A 5,545-nucleotide genomic window follows, 5' to 3' on the forward strand; every position below is an offset into this window, starting at 1 on the left:
AGAAGTCCAAGATCAAAGCACTGGCAGATTTGGTGTCTGGTGAGAGCCTGCCTCTTGTTCATAGTCAGCAATCTGTCTTTTCACTGTGTCCTCATATGGTGGAAAGGGTGAGGGACTTCTCTAGGGCCTCTTTTATGAGGGCACCAATCCATGAGAGCCCTTATGACTCAATCTCTGTCAAAGGTCCCACAACCAAATACCATCACATTGGGGATTGAGTTCCAATATATGAATTTTGGTGTTGCGGGGGAGGGACACAAGCATTTAGTCTATAACAATCCCTTTTCAAGTTCTTGGTTAGGGGTAGGCAGTGGGCTAGAGAGGATTCATATAATATCACTTATAGTTCTTTGCACATAGAAGATTCTCAATGAGAAAAGAAATGAATGAATCTCTTATGAGTAGATTGGAGTGTGTGTGTGTGTGTGTGTGTGTGTGTGTGTGTGTGTGTGTGTATTTTAAATAATTTATTTTTTCCCCCAATAGATTCTTAACTGGTATTTCTATTTCTGCCTTTGTCCCTCTAAAACAATTCTTTTTCTAAAAATTTTTTATATGTTTTTATTGATTTCAGAGAAAGGAAGGGAGAGGAAGAGAGAGATAGAAACATCATTGATGAGAATCATTGATTGGCTGTCTCCTGCACGTCCTCTACTGGGGATTGAGCCCACAACCTGGGCATGTGCCCTGACCAGGCATTGAACTGTGACCTTCTGGTTCATGGGTTGATGCTCAACCACTGAGCAACACTGGATGGGCTATAACTAAATTTTTTTTTACACTGCATTTACAGACTTTATTGATAAGACAAAACCATTTTGCCAAAATTCAGCCATCAATATACAACCTCATTTCCCATCCACAATTAAAGAGAATATGTTTCACTTTAAATGGGACATAGAGGCAAAGTGCCAAAAATTAAAGTAAAACCTTAAATTCACCATTCAAATGTCAAATGAAGCAATTCTCCAAATCATTAAAGCATGATAAAGTAAGAACACAGAAAAAAGGACATGGAAGGCATTTCATTTTTCTTGTATATAGTGAAAACAGATGCATTTATAACTTCAGCCTTCAGAAAACATGCTTCATGAAGTCATTATTCATTTAAAATAGACAAATGCTTACAAAGAACATTTAACTTAAATTTCATAGTTGCTTATAAAATGATACTCGAAAGGTTGACCTATATAAGGAAATAAGAGTCCTGTCAAGAGAGATGGTAAAGTATAAGTATAAAACATACCACAATGTTAAAAACCTCACAGTGCTCTATAGGAAAGTCAATAAAGATAACTTAATTTTTCTGGAGAAAAGTGTATTTAGCATTACAAACTTAAATGTAAATTTTATATATGAATTCAATGAAGAATACATTTAAACTGTGCCTTGCCACATAATTATCTATTTTGTGTAAAACAATAAAAGTGATGTACTTTTTGAACATGGGTACATCAAAGCCAAAGGTTATTTTTTACTTTATTGGCAACTTTGGATGCATTGTTAGGTTTTGGTTTCCAGAGGGCATTTTTTACAAATCTTGAAGCTGCCCCTCTGTTCAGCTCGGCTGCCTTCTTCTTGTCTGTTATTTCCTTGACTCAACTCTGTTCATATATATTCTGATTCTTTCCAGTTCCTGCTCTACTGGATGTTCCTTAGAATTAACTCCAGAGTTGCCAAATAAACCCAAAACATTGAATTTAATGTGTAAGCAGAAAGGAAATCCACTTTTGCTTGTTCAGGTGGGTGCAACTGCTGCAACTCATTCCTAGAGACAGACATCATGGTCTTCAGCGTGTCATCTACAGCAGCGATGGGATTTGCAAATGTTGACAAATGCTCATGAATTCCTGCTGGATGGTCTTCATTAAGTTCTTCTCCTGCCGTTATGACCAGAGTGGTACCAGTTTGATGGGGGAGGGCCCTCTTCTGATGGCAGACTGCTGGCTTCTTGTATTCTCACTTGGGAAAGGCCACCAATTCTAAATGAACAGCCAAAGTGATCCCGTTACGAAGAAGTTAAATCATGTTTCTCTTTGGTTTAAACCCTTTACGGCTGCCCATCTCACTCAGAGTAAAAGCCAGACTTCTAAAGCTGTACGGCGTTGCACAGTCTGGCCTTTGTTACCTCTCTGACTTCATCTCATCTGACCCTCGCCCAAGTCATTCTCCTCTAGCCACACTGGCTTCCTTGTTGTTTCTCATAGAAACTTGCCATGCTCCTCTCTCAGGGCATTTGCACTTGCTCTTCTATGTGCTTGAAATGCTCTTCCCACCCAGTATATAAAGACTCCCCCTCTCCTTTCAGTCTTTATTGAAAGGTCAACTTTTCAACAAGGCCTTGTTGACCATTCTATTTAAAGGAACAGCCTGTCCCACTCCTTACCCACCCACACTTTGCTATCCCTCCTATCACTATCTCATATGCTATACACTGAGTGGCCAGATTATTATGATCTCTGAATGAATAATAATCTGGCCACTCAGTGTATATCCTATATAATAAAAGGATAATATGCAAATTGTCCCCTAGACCAGGAGTTCGACCAACAGGCAGGCCGGCCAACCGCCCATGTCCCCTCCCTGTGACCAGGCTGGCCGGACCCCACCCATGCACGAATTCATGCACCAGGCCTCTAATATATACTGAGTGGTCAGATTATTATGCATTCAGAGATCATAATCATCTGGCCACTCAGTGTATATTGACTTTTATTTATTGTCTGCCTCCTCCCTAACATCTCCTTCACCTAATAGAATATAAACTCTATGAGGGCAAGAATTTTAATATATTCTATTCACTAATTTATTCTCATTTGCCCAAAACATTCATGGCATATAAATAGGACCTCAGGAAATATTGGTTCAATGAATGAGAAATATGAAGGTCTTTGTGTGGTCTGTGTGATCGTTAATAAGATTGCTAGATATGTTAATAAGATTTTTAAATGTTCATGAGCAAAATCTCTCTTTGAGACTTATTTTCTGTGTCTTCTTCAAAGCCTAGGGCAGAGCAGTGTACTTAAAGATTCTAAGATTTTTTTATAAAGTCTTTTTATACTTTTTTCTTTTCCCCAAACACTCACCAGTTTTTATTGATCTTGATCTGTTGCACTGAAGGTGGTTGCTCATACATTAATGATTAGGTGTTTTATGAAGTAAAAAAGTTAGAAAATATTGCCCATTTTTTAACTTCTTTTTTTTTTTATATCATGGATTTTAGCTCATGGTACTTGGAGAGTTTTTGAAAAAATTATTCTCAACATATTCCTTGTATGTAAATATAATACAGTCTTAAGAAACTGAAAGGTTACACATGCTTTATATATGCATTTATTCAACAAACACTTCACTATGACTATATTCATGCAAGAAATCATTATTCAGGATTTACTATCTACTGGGCACAATTTTAAGGCCTCAAATTCAGCAACGAACAAAGCAAAGCTCCTATGTTACATGCTTCATAATAAATTACGTAGAATTTGGAGTTTTATACCTGTAAGGGGATGTAGAAGATATAGTAACCACTACCAATTTTACAACCAAATAAACTTATACCAGAGAGCTTGAGTGGTTTTCCACAAGGTCACACAATTAATGTCAGAAGATGAATAGAAGCTATTTTGATGATTTCTACTGCATTGTCAGATTACCGGTTCTTGCTGTGAATGTAAGAGGAGAATACTAAACATCTTTGTATAAGTATCCTGGGATCTTCTGCTTTTCCTAGGGCATAACAAAAAGGCTAAATTTCATATATTCATGTTTAGGGCAGCTGTGCAATTTGTTGTTATTTTTGTTATGGTTTTTATCCATCTGTCCTACAATCTGTTCACACAGCCCAGGCCAATTATGATGATAAAAACTTTGTCATGCATTCTGAGTCATATTGGTTGTCTCCTATCTGATCAACATTGAGCCTAATTTATTCCAGGATTAAGTAGGCTGTCCCTTGTAAAGATGGTTATTTCTTTAGAGTCAGTAAGTTACATCACTATTAAAATGCCCAGAATATGAGATAGTCTTGCAGCCTTGCGAATGGGGCAATTCAAGGTTAAGGTGGTCAAGAAGTAGCCTTTAATTCAGGTGTCCTAAACAATCCTCCTGAAAAATGAATGTAAAAAAAACCTCTGGGGGGCTTAATTTTTAATAATCAAACACATTAGTAATCATCTTGGGTACAACCTTTCAGTCCTGCCAGAAACTCTGAGAAATAGATTTGGGCAGAAGAAGGAAGCAGACTGAGTGATGTAATGCTTTAGCATTACATTGTAGGAAGCAAGTAAAACCTATGAGACCTAATATTTCAGCATTTAATATAATTTCAAGGATAAATATGAGGTGCCAGAAAATTGATGGTTATCTCCCTTGAAGGCAGTGGATGATTCAATTTCATAGCCTGCTTGAGTTCACCTTTAAGCATATTTTACTAAAAAAAAGTTGAGACATGCACTAACCTTTATTAATACATAATGAAACGAATAGTACTTCCTTTCTAAAACCCCATTACAGCAACATTAGTAAATGTTACACAAAAAGACCTGTGTATGCGGTTACGTTGTCACTCAGAATGAATTAAAGGCATCTTCTTGCCCTTGATCTCCCTTCTGTGTCCCTGAAAACAGTGTATGCGTGAAACTACAACTTAGAGGAAGATTGGATCTAACTTCTGGATGTTGTCTTTCAGTGAGACTTTATTTTATTTTTATTTTTTTCCAGATTCAAAGTGCTGCATTAAAAAACAACAAAAATGCAGTTTGCATTTTAGGGTAATTAAAATAAGGGGAGACCTGACTCTACCCAATACAGGATTATCATTTTATAATTGTTCTATTTTGTTCTTTTTATTCTAAGAATGTAATTTTACTTAGAGAATGACAGCTGGTCAAATTTATGCTTAAGACATTTATCCATACTTAAACCAGAGAGGCTACAGAAGCGACTACACCAATCAGCTATTCTAAATCCTTTCATGTTAAATATGAACACTTTCTCAATGCTACTCAAGTCACATCTCATTTATCTTTCTCCCTAGAACTGCATAGGCTTATTTTAAATAGTTTAAAAACCTGCTATAAACTACAGAATTCGTTAAGAGTAGAGGTACTTTGGCTCAAAATGGTGTGGCCAAAGGTAAAGCAAGTATTATTAAATATGAATGCAACCCTTAGCAACACAAATTGAAACCTATTTTTTTCCAATAAAAAAGCTAGTTCAATATATAAAGATATATCACGTCCAAGTCACAGTGAAAGGAACTTGAATAATTTACCAAATTTTTCTACTATGTGTCTTAGAGATACCTCACTAAAAACTGGTATTGGACACAACGAAATGACATTTGCAGAATGTAATATTTGTAGTGACAGTACTGAGATTGATTGCTACAAACTCTTTAAGTATTAAATGGTTACATCCTAATTATATAGAACATTGGTCCAATAATAAAATAGAGAACAGCAGCTGGGAATTTATCTCATTCAATGTTGAAACAAAGTTATCTATTCTTTGCATTATTTTCTTCAGATAAGTCCCCTTTTTA

The 5,545-nt window shown here is 36.2% G+C and overlaps 1 pseudogene; it reads right to left on the reverse strand.

Moving 5' to 3' along the window:
• Positions 1 to 1,454: 1,454 nt before the first annotated feature.
• On the reverse strand, positions 1,455 to 2,064 carry LOC103284119 (nuclear nucleic acid-binding protein C1D-like; annotated as a pseudogene).
• Positions 2,065 to 5,545: the final 3,481 nt, after the last annotated feature.

This window comes from Eptesicus fuscus, chromosome 9 (genome assembly GCF_027574615.1).
Source record: "Eptesicus fuscus isolate TK198812 chromosome 9, DD_ASM_mEF_20220401, whole genome shotgun sequence".
In the NCBI taxonomy this organism is placed as follows: domain Eukaryota; kingdom Metazoa; phylum Chordata; class Mammalia; order Chiroptera; family Vespertilionidae; genus Eptesicus; species Eptesicus fuscus.